The sequence below is a fragment of the Anarhichas minor genome, unplaced genomic scaffold, assembly GCF_050575085.1.
Source record: "Anarhichas minor isolate MPS153535 unplaced genomic scaffold, ASM5057508v1 ptg000136l, whole genome shotgun sequence".
NCBI lineage: Eukaryota > Metazoa > Chordata > Actinopteri > Perciformes > Anarhichadidae > Anarhichas > Anarhichas minor.
Window position 1 is genome coordinate 10,932,332 of NW_027466582.1, and position 10,361 is coordinate 10,942,692.

A 10,361-nucleotide genomic window follows, 5' to 3' on the forward strand; every position below is an offset into this window, starting at 1 on the left:
TTGACGGGCCATGTAAATAATTGACGAGAACAAGTTGTAAATGATTAATAGAGATTATTTGTTTTGCTCACTGTTGACAGACAAGTGTCCTCTGGCTGCAGTTGCGTACGCCGTTTCTCTTCCAAACACAACGAGAGGCTATTTCAGAGATGGCGGCCATCCCAGTTGTAAATTACTTTGGAGTGGAGTCAAGGGTGAATGTGTATTTGTGTGTATTTGTCTACATGTGAGGGAAAGGGGAACTGGAGACCATGTCGATCCATCATTTCAGCTGTTGCATATGTTCAAAAGATTTTTTTAAAAAGTGTTGAAATGACAAGTGACGACATTTGGATAAAGAACTTCAGAGAGAATGGGTGAATTCATTTGCTTAGTACATGAACAGCTGTTCATGTCTCTATTTACCCCAAGTTTTGCTCGGAATTACAAGTAATAAGTAATTTGATATGATAAGGCAGGCTGCATTTCATTGCCCTTTTAGCGACTCTGCGCCTGTTTTGAGCTGCTCTCACCCTCACATAGATGTGGAGGTGCGTAGTTTATAGGGCTCCCACGGGGACTGACTGCAAATGATAGATTTAAACACCTTAAACACAAGCTGTTCAAGCCTGTGACTTGATGAGAATCTCAACATTTTTCAAGGCAGGAAATCACTTTTGCTAAATATATAGTTTTGTGGAAATGGCATTCAAGAGGGAACGAGATGGATTGTCAAGTCGTTTAATATTGATGCAGGGATGTAAATGTTATCCAGACAAGGAAATGGCCTCAACTAATTAGCGATCACACATATAGCCTACCAAGGGACAGAACATGCAAAGTGGCAGTAAATCAGATCCGTGGAAGGTGCACCTTTTAGGATGTCAGGTGTAATTGTCTTGAACTGTACTATCATGACAGTATACGTGACCAAGAGTTCAATCACTTAACTGCTGTCTATCGGTACCAGCTTGATGTAAAAGTAGAGAGAGAGCACAAAAGAACATAATTGCCTTAATGGCTGAAATTTGTCGTTTTTACCTTGTTGATGTTTCATGGTTATATCTTTAATCATGGAATTTAGAAATTCTGTGTAAAACTGTGTCACCAGTATTTTGGAACTGATAAGTCGGCATTAAACTAAAGGACACCGGCACTGGAATCAAAACGTAATGGGGAAAATTAAGTTTTGGCTTTAAGAAACTTGTATTGGCAATAGTTGCACTGCCACTTAACAAGGTTACAATTAAAATCACAATAATAATATGATGAGAACTTGGCTATGAAGAATTAATGGAACACACTACTGTGTTATCCATCCACTGGTTGCAAGAAGTGTATTTTTTATCAGCACTGAATAAAGTAGTAGGGGTGTTTCATCACGATACGATATTTGATCAATTATTCAATGATACCATATTTGTTTTAATCAGCAAGTGGCAAGAAAGACACGGGAACTTGGCTTCAGACTTCAGTAGTTGTGGCATTTATTCAACAACAGATAAACTGTGCACATACTGCAAAGCTACTGACACAGCTATAATGTTTGTAATGTGTCTCTCACACACACACACACACACACACACACACACACACACACTCTCTCTCTCTTTCTCTCTCGGCTGCTGGCAACGCTCGCTAACATTACGCCGCTAGCACTGCTCCCTAACCCCACTAGCAGTGCTCCCTAATGCTGCTAGAAGTCTTCAGATGCTTACGTGCCATGGGAAGCATGTATGTGAGTGACAAACCAAATCAATTGCAAATTAGACCGGTGACACAGAAGTCTGGTTGCATGCAACCGACAACAACTAAATGGGGGTCTGATAAAAAACAAAACAATGCATGACAAAGAAAAATGAAAACCTCCATAACAAATAGCTAAATGCAAAACAAAACTCTCAAGACGTAAAAATATGCAAATAAAATGGATTTTTAGGGCTTGAGGACATCAGGAAAAACTCCTTATTGAAGATAAAAAGATGAGTATTTGTGCTTTGATGCTTCAAAAAGGCAGTTCTGACACGTTTGATAGATTAAGGGGGGTGTGCATTAACAAGTGTGCTGAATAAGCAATCTTTTGACTTTTTCAGGACCTGCAGACATCCTGTCCTTTGTAATAATACTGCAAGTTACTGAAGAGAGTTAAAAGTAGTATTGTCATTAGTTGCAGACACAGAGTAAAAATACAGTTATGATATTTAAACTGATATTTTCCTGTTACCCTGAGTAACGTCAGTCTATATCCATTTTTAGGGGCAAAATACATTTCATTACTTTAAAGGAAAGCTGTAATTTTGTGTTGTTTTTTTTACTGCAATGCAATAGCCTGTTTACAGTGATCATATACCAAACAATTAATCAATGCTGATACTGAATGCTGATAGATAAAGGAGTGAATTTTTGAAATATAGCTGTGCTTTTATTCTAAACCGACGGCATGCAGCAGATAATAGAACATTCATTTCAACCACAAGACATGACTTGGCTCCGCGTCCATGATCGCCGAGGTACCAGTAACCTGATTTGTTCAGGTATACTACGCCCTGACCGATGGGATATCCTGACCTTAACTACATAGGTCAACGGCTAACCATAACCAATCGTCTCTGCCTCAACCAGCTACGCAGGGCGGGTCTTGCCAAGAAAAGCAATGGCAATTCATAATTAAAATGGAGTAAATGTTGGCGTGTGAAAGCGCTCTTAGCACCAGGTGTACTCAAGAGCCCTTCAAGAGCTACTTAAGGTGGTGTGAGAGTGATCAGGGACACAGCGCTGTAGATTTGAGGCACCTGGCAGATCCCTTCTCATGAGTCACAAACACAAGTGGGCAAAAATCTACTGACTGCTATCAAACTGGCGTGGGCTGAGAGACTGGTATTAAAAGGATAGAGAAGAAGAAAAATAAGACTTCTTTTCTCCAGGAGATCGAGTCAGCTGCGGCAAGATGACAGCTCTTCCTGCAGATACTGTCTTTCTTGGACCCGTGTTTTCAACCTAAGAGACACCAGCTGTAATTCACCTGTAGCTGCTGAGGCCTCCCTGCTGTGAACGTTTTTAGCTTCACGCCTGTTCTCACTGATCCAGCCTACAGGACTCCAGCACCATACCCTTTGCCTGTCTGCACTGTCTGGGGTCCATTGACGCTCTCTAGCATTGTTGCACATTGCAGGCATGGAGCCCCTTCTCTCACATAGCGCCTTCAGTGACACCATCCGTACCTCTTTACACTGGCCCCGTTACACTCGCCCTCCTGTGCCCACTGTTTCTGTTGATAGTGCCCCAAGTCCACTGTGCAGCCCTCTGGTTCAGCTGCAGCTCAATTTTCTCGGAGCCAGGTAAAACCAGGTATCAGGCGCCATGGATCCAACAAGCCTGCCCCTCTTAATTATTTTGGAGCGGGATGTCAAGCAGGCACAAGATGAGGCAAATTATGACGCTGTCTGCCAGAGGCCTTGGGCCAATTGTTAAATGGCGCCCACTACAAGAAAGAGACTGAAGCTTAAAATCTACCAGCTTCTGTATGTATGTACGTTTAAGTCTTGAAAACACTGATTGTTTCAACGTATGCGTCTTCGGTAAAAATCTAAATCGCTGTATAGAAAGTGTCACATTACCTCCTTGAAATGACACAATCGACAATAAGCAATTTATCTTTTTTTCATTCTTTTTTTTTTTTACTTGTGTTTATGTGGAGGACATGCAAAAGCCATCAATCATTGGTTGTCAGTAGATCTAGTTATTTGTCTCTGGGGTTTGTTTGACAAAACAGCTTTTTCTTTATGCTGCTCTTGACAATACTCTCATAGAATGACAAGAATTGCCAAATCAGTCATTTTATTATCATACTGAGGAATATTAAAGTAGTTTCTGTCGATGGTGGCCACAACATTTATGCGGTTCTATATATAAAATGTTGTTCTTGTTCTTGTTGAAGTAACTTTAGCCGAAAATGAGTTCTAAATTTTATAAGGACATTTTATCCTGCTGAAACAATATTCATCCATTATCTTTGAAACCACATTACCACGGGGAATAAGACAGCTTTGACAGCTAACAAGAACATGTAAATCAGAGAATTGTGCATGAAACACATCTTCGGCGGTGCTTTTACTCTCTTGATGCAGTATTCATCTGTCAGCAGGTCTGTGAGTGTGAAAGACAAAGATTTGGATGAATGTTTCATTTCAGTTATGAAGAGACTGTGGCTTTATGGAAAGCATTAGTGTCTGTTGTCCATTTTCTTTTACCAGTGAAATATATATTCTAAAAGTCGGTTTCTTCATGATCTGATTGTTACCATCAGGCCTTTCACAGGTACACACTTGGAGTCCTGCTATATCACTGGCAAAAATAAATAAATACATTTAATCAAGTTGATCTCTGTCTGCTGGGATTTGATAAGGTGTGTACATTGTAGACATATGTTGGAGGATGAGAGATAAGAATGGAGTGTGTGTTACCTTTGAAAGATAATGGGTGGAAAACTGTTATGGTCTGTTATCTAATATCATCTTCATTGGTTCTTGGCTTTGTGAACACTCATACTTTCGGACCTGGAGAGCAGTAAGCTCAGAGAAGCAAGGGCTCAGACAGGAAGATAAAAATGTGAATTTAGCGTTATACATTTTTTTTTTTTAACTGCAATTTTTTTCCTTCAGGGTCCAGACCTTTGAATCTGCCCACTCCACCAGGTTTGAGTCGAACGATTTGTCTGGCATCGTGACATGAACCGGTTTCATGATTAAAAAGTAATCAACAAATAAGCACAGCAGGGCGAATAATGATAAGCCAATCAGAGCCAGGGGCGGTACTAACACTGTTGTCAAGGTCTTTTTCAGCTGTGTGCCGGAACCGAGGAATACTAATAACAACAATGGAGACTGGTAGAGACGACACTGATGCTGCCGTCGAGGCTGTTCTAAAACGATTTCAAGTACCGAACAGCACTCTGCTTTGATGCCTGGGAAGAATGTATTATTCACCTCCGTCGTACTGCTACCAAATGCCAGGTTGAGACTCTGGCATAACTTCTTTTTCCGTGGCATCTTTGTTGGCGTATCACGGTCCCTCTTCTCATGCATTCCTCATTTGTGTTTGTAACCGTAACGTTAAACTCCGGTGGTCTCTTTACAATACATTTTGAATCTACCCTTACAAGTAACTTAAAACATTTAAATCCTCCAAGAATACACGGCGGGTCTCTTTGGGAGAATTACCCCGACATCTCTGAATTTTCACTCAAATGGCCTTTCTTTCATTCGGGCAGCAGAATAATAGTTTTGAATTTAATTTGACCACCTAATTAACAAAAATATTTTTCACATACAGCATGTGTTCTCAATATCAACTGACATCATAGGCTAGTTATTTTAGCATGCTCCGCTCCACTCTTAAAACACCGGCACTAAGTATGTTGCGTTGGCAACTTATCCCCTGTTGACTTAAAATGACGTGACATTCAGGCGGATGCTTTAGTCTCTCGGTAATGTTCAGGAAAAGTCAAATCCCCCATGGAAATCGATTAGAGTGGAGGCAACGTCAGACTGAAGATGGAAAAAAGAGCGTGACAAGTTGACAAATCTGTCTGATATGTTTTTCCAAGCCTGAGTGCTAGCAAAATATGATAATACCGTTTGTCACAAATGGCCATTTTACAGTGACAGCTGGGCCCTGAACAATGGTAGGTTGTTTCACTCCACTTTGTGCTGCTAAGGGACAAATGGGGTCAACTTCTGTCTTGCCTTGAGTGTCTGCTCTGGTGACAATGGAAATGTTATCGCCTTACATGGCCAACTCATGCTAGGTGGCTTCAGGACAGTCCTCTAGTAGGGGCTGCAGCAGAGACATGTGGCTCTCTCCGGTTTGATAAATCCTCCAATGAGATGCCAAAAATGCAAAAGGTGTACTCAATCATCCATTGTGCACTGCACAGTATAAAATTCGATTGGGTCGTTGAAGCCATAACTCATCAGGTTATTCTCAGGGAGCAGGCCTTGTCCCAGGTCCTCCAGGAATTAGTTAGGTGACAACAGCCAATCGCCGCCAATAAGCATTCTGGTTATTGCGGTTGTGGCTCAGCTAGTACAGATGGTTCCCTATCAAACACAGGTTTGATTCCCGGCTCCTGTCCACATGTGTTTGAGCAAGACCCCCGATATCTCCTTGTGGTTAGACCAATGCATTGAATGCGTGAGTGAGTGTGTGTAAAGCAAACTGCAGTCCATATAACATTTCACTGAACTGCACCTATTTCTCTACAAACCATATTGTATGGTACATCCATCATGATACTCTTTAACTACTTTCCCATGAGCAAAACTAGCAAAAAGTGAGACACTCCTCCCAAGAAGAACGACTGTATCAACGCTCTCTATCAGCCGCAGTAAAGACGAGGTAAGGTGACATTATAGTACAAAACATATAGGACTTTATCATGAAACACCTGTGAACCACAAAATTAAATATTGTTACCGTAACAATCAGGATTCTCTAACCTTTATGAAGTACTTCTTTTAAACCAAAACCAGAACACAAAACTTGTTTTTGTGCCTAAAACTGACAAACCCTTAACCACAGTGATGTCTCATCATACTCATCATCTGATTTACTTTACGACAGTGATTTGTAACGGTTTTGATTTGTCCTATAGTATTCTATTATTGTTAAATTGTATTTTCAGTGCCTCATACTAAAGTCACCATCAGGTGTAAAGCGTGTGAATAGTGATGCTGGTCCAGACCTCATGAGAATGTCCTAGAGACAGGGCCATTGGTATGGTTCAGGTCTTTCACAAGGAGAGGGCAGCCCAAGGCTATGAGCCACAATTACCTGTGTTAAAACTGGATCCTCCCCGCCATCAGCTTTCTGACAGCCAGTGGCTCTGACCCTCATTAACCCAGCCACTGTACCTGCTCCTCAGCTCATATCAATAACCAGCTGGCCGTCATATTGCACAGAAATAATGTTGAACAAAGTCATATCTGCAGAAAGTATGTTATGCGAGGGTGGAGGGGGGGGAAAAAAATGTTAATTTCTCATTTATACTCAAATATTATAAAAATGAGGAAATGGGTTCCCGAAGCCCCACAGGCAATGACACACCAATGACTGTGTAAACTTTTAATTTTGTTAAGAAAAGTGAAAAATCTGTGTTTTACCCCACTGGCAGGAGCAGATGGAAAGTAGAGAGAAAGGCCTTGGGATTTACTTAAGCAAAGAACAACTATGGTAAAAAACTGTGTAAACTAATTAATAACTCTTTTACCACGCACCATCTAATTGACCCAGTAACAGATCAAAACTAACTTTTGAGACTTGATTTTAGTTTAGTTAAAACAGTCATTTTCCTAATCCAAGATTACTTATATAATATGAATATATGCACATTTAAGATGGAATATCGCCTCTCAACAGCCCCTCACACGTTGACGGCGAGCCGGCGGCTCTTATCTAGCGGTGCTAACAGTGCAAACTACGGCGAAAGGGCTGACAGAGCAAACAGTGTTTAACTGGAGGGTAGGTGCTATGCTTTCGTGACGACTCTGTCGGGCGGGACCGCGTTATCAGTACCAACTATTTGAGAGTAGTGCAGAGCAGCGACCGCGAGCTAACCGGTGGGGCGTGCTCATGTGCAGCCAGTCCAGCCATGTCAGCAGAGCACGGACAAGCTCAGATAACAACAGCGACTTCATTCTCTGCTAAGCTCGACATTGCTTTACAAGATTGTTACACAGCAAATAGTTGTTTGCTGCTGTATTAATGTTCAGAATGTTAAATACAGCTCCCTTAAAGTAGTGACCTAATGAAAGTATAAACAATATACCTGGCTAAAAATCCTTTTGGCTTGAAGTATTTTATATCGAAACACAAAAAGGACTGAAACGGCATGATTGCCTGCGTTAACCCATAAATATACACTTTGAATCGGAGCGAATTTTGAAGGTGAATTATGCGTCTTACAGGATCTATTTGCAAACAGCTCAACTCTTGTACAGGATGAATCCATTAGCTGTAGGCATGACTGAATGTGAAACGGGCAAATGCAGAAGAAAAAAAAGGAGGTTGGCCGGCTGGACTCACATTCTGGGAATGGATGCCCCGAACATGAGCCAGTGGATGGCAGATCAGAGGAGAAGAGTTGCCAGTGAAGTGGGCAGTTGCTGAACCCCCCCCCCCCCATCTCCCTCTTCCCCTGCTCTTTCCCTGTCTCTTTGGGGATCAGATGCAGCTGCTTGCCTGTGTACAGTTGGTATCAGTCCATCTATCTGGTACCTTTATAGACAGTCTGTTTCTTTCCCTCCAAATCCCTCTCTCCTCCTCTGCTCATCCCATTCTCTGACCCTCTGGTTACAAAAGAGAAACAACATCTGGCTTTTTAAAAAGGAGCCACTTATGCATCTAGAAGCCAACAGAGACATCCTGAATACTGACTAAGGCATTCCCCCTCTTATAAAGAAGGATGCCACATCATTTGTCTCCTCATTCACCACCCCCAGCTAGCCACAAAAAATGTCTGGAAATGTAAAAAAGAATGTTGTCCTTTTTCTCTGAGCCAGGTGACTGCGATCAGATAAGGACTCACGGGCAGAACTGATTCATGTTTATGCATAACAGCCTCTTTCAAACAAGCACAATGGAGTGGAGATGTGGTCCTTGACCCAGTTAATTAAAAGCACTGGTGGAGATGTAACACAATAATGTCTTTGAAGTTAAACACAACAGTCCTATTCATGTTCCCAGATTAGCATTCCTTTCTCACCAGTTTGATTTAGTTAACCAAGGACTATGGAATCACACTGCATTAAGTAGACCAGTAAGTAAACAGAATAGTGTAGCTCTGATTAAAATAACTCAAATTTAATTTTGCGGAGAAATCCGAGCATACTGTCGATTTTTTGTTTTGAGTTGTGTACTTATGTGGTCATAATTGTAAGCTTTTTACACAGGACATTTTGACAGGTCAGAAAGAAAAGCACAGGTGTAAATAATAAAGTGTTGATAGCATGATTGTGCATGCTGGCTAACTGTCACCCTGTCGAGGCTTACTGGGACACTTGGTAAGAACAGAGGCATGTTGTTCGTAACACTTGTGCTTTTCATGCTCTATCAAGCCAAATGTCTGCTGTGAAAGAGGCCTATTATTGACAACAACAAAAAAACGAAGACATTTTTATGAATTGTTCTGCTGTGATAGCGCCCCCTACATTAGGTATCACGACTAGCTGTTGCTGTGAGTTTTGACAGTGTGTTTTTTTGCCAACGTACAACTGGCTAAGCCAATTACAATCAACGAACTAAAAGTGTGCTACTAGTTTAGCTTGTAAATGCCTCCTTGTATCCTTTTTAGGGCTGCAATTAGCAACTATTTTGATAATCAATTAATCTGTTACTCATTACTTACTTAATCAATTATTAATCAGATAAACAATTTCAGTTTTATAAATGTACTTATATATTTTAGCATCTAGTGCCTTTCTTATTCTAATTTTAGTCTCCATTTGTCCTTGTTTAAATATGTTTTGCAAAGCACTTTGAGCTACGTCTCTTGTGTGAAAAGTGCTCGATAAATAACGTTCATTCCAATCATTATTATATTCGATCAGATATTGCTTATGTTTCTATCGTGAAGAAAAGAAGGATTCACTTTCGACTGTCGCTGACTGACATGAAATATTCTCTACGACCTAATTTCAGCTAATTATAGCTTGAGCTAAATCTGCCATGTTGACAGATGAATGAATGATTGCAGGTTCATTTAAAAATGTAAAGGTCTGTCATGTAATGACATAACAGACTGTCTGTAAAGTTTGTTTGTAAATTTGAACCTGTAATTGTGCATTTGCCTCTGCATTTTTCTCTGTCTGTCAGCCTCGTCACTGTCTTACTGCCCCCACGGTGACATTGCTGCAGCACGTGTCTTGCAACGTAACATAGACCCAACTACTCGATGGTGCAAGTCATTGCAAACTGTTTTTATGATAGATTTAAATTAAAAATTTTAATTGATTTAATAGACTTGCTGTCGGAGCCCTCGTCACCTTATTAAGGACAAAAAAATTGATTGTCATTGCGCCCCTAAAGTTTTCAACTTGGGATACATGTGTTCCTTTGGGAAAAAAATTTGTGTCAAACACTGACAATTGTTGCAAAGTAATTATATGTTATATTTTCTGAAACAAAAAGTGAGGAAAATTCATATCTCAGTTTCAAGTTTACGTACGATCATCATTTTATACAAAATGCCTGTCAGACAACCAAGCAGCAGTGCAATATTCATCAACTACAAGCCCTTAGAATGTAAAATGATTGCGTGTGGCAAAGTTTTGTATGGCAATGGAAAGCCAAAGTGTCCAAAGTGAGAAGAAATTAGAGAGGCAGTG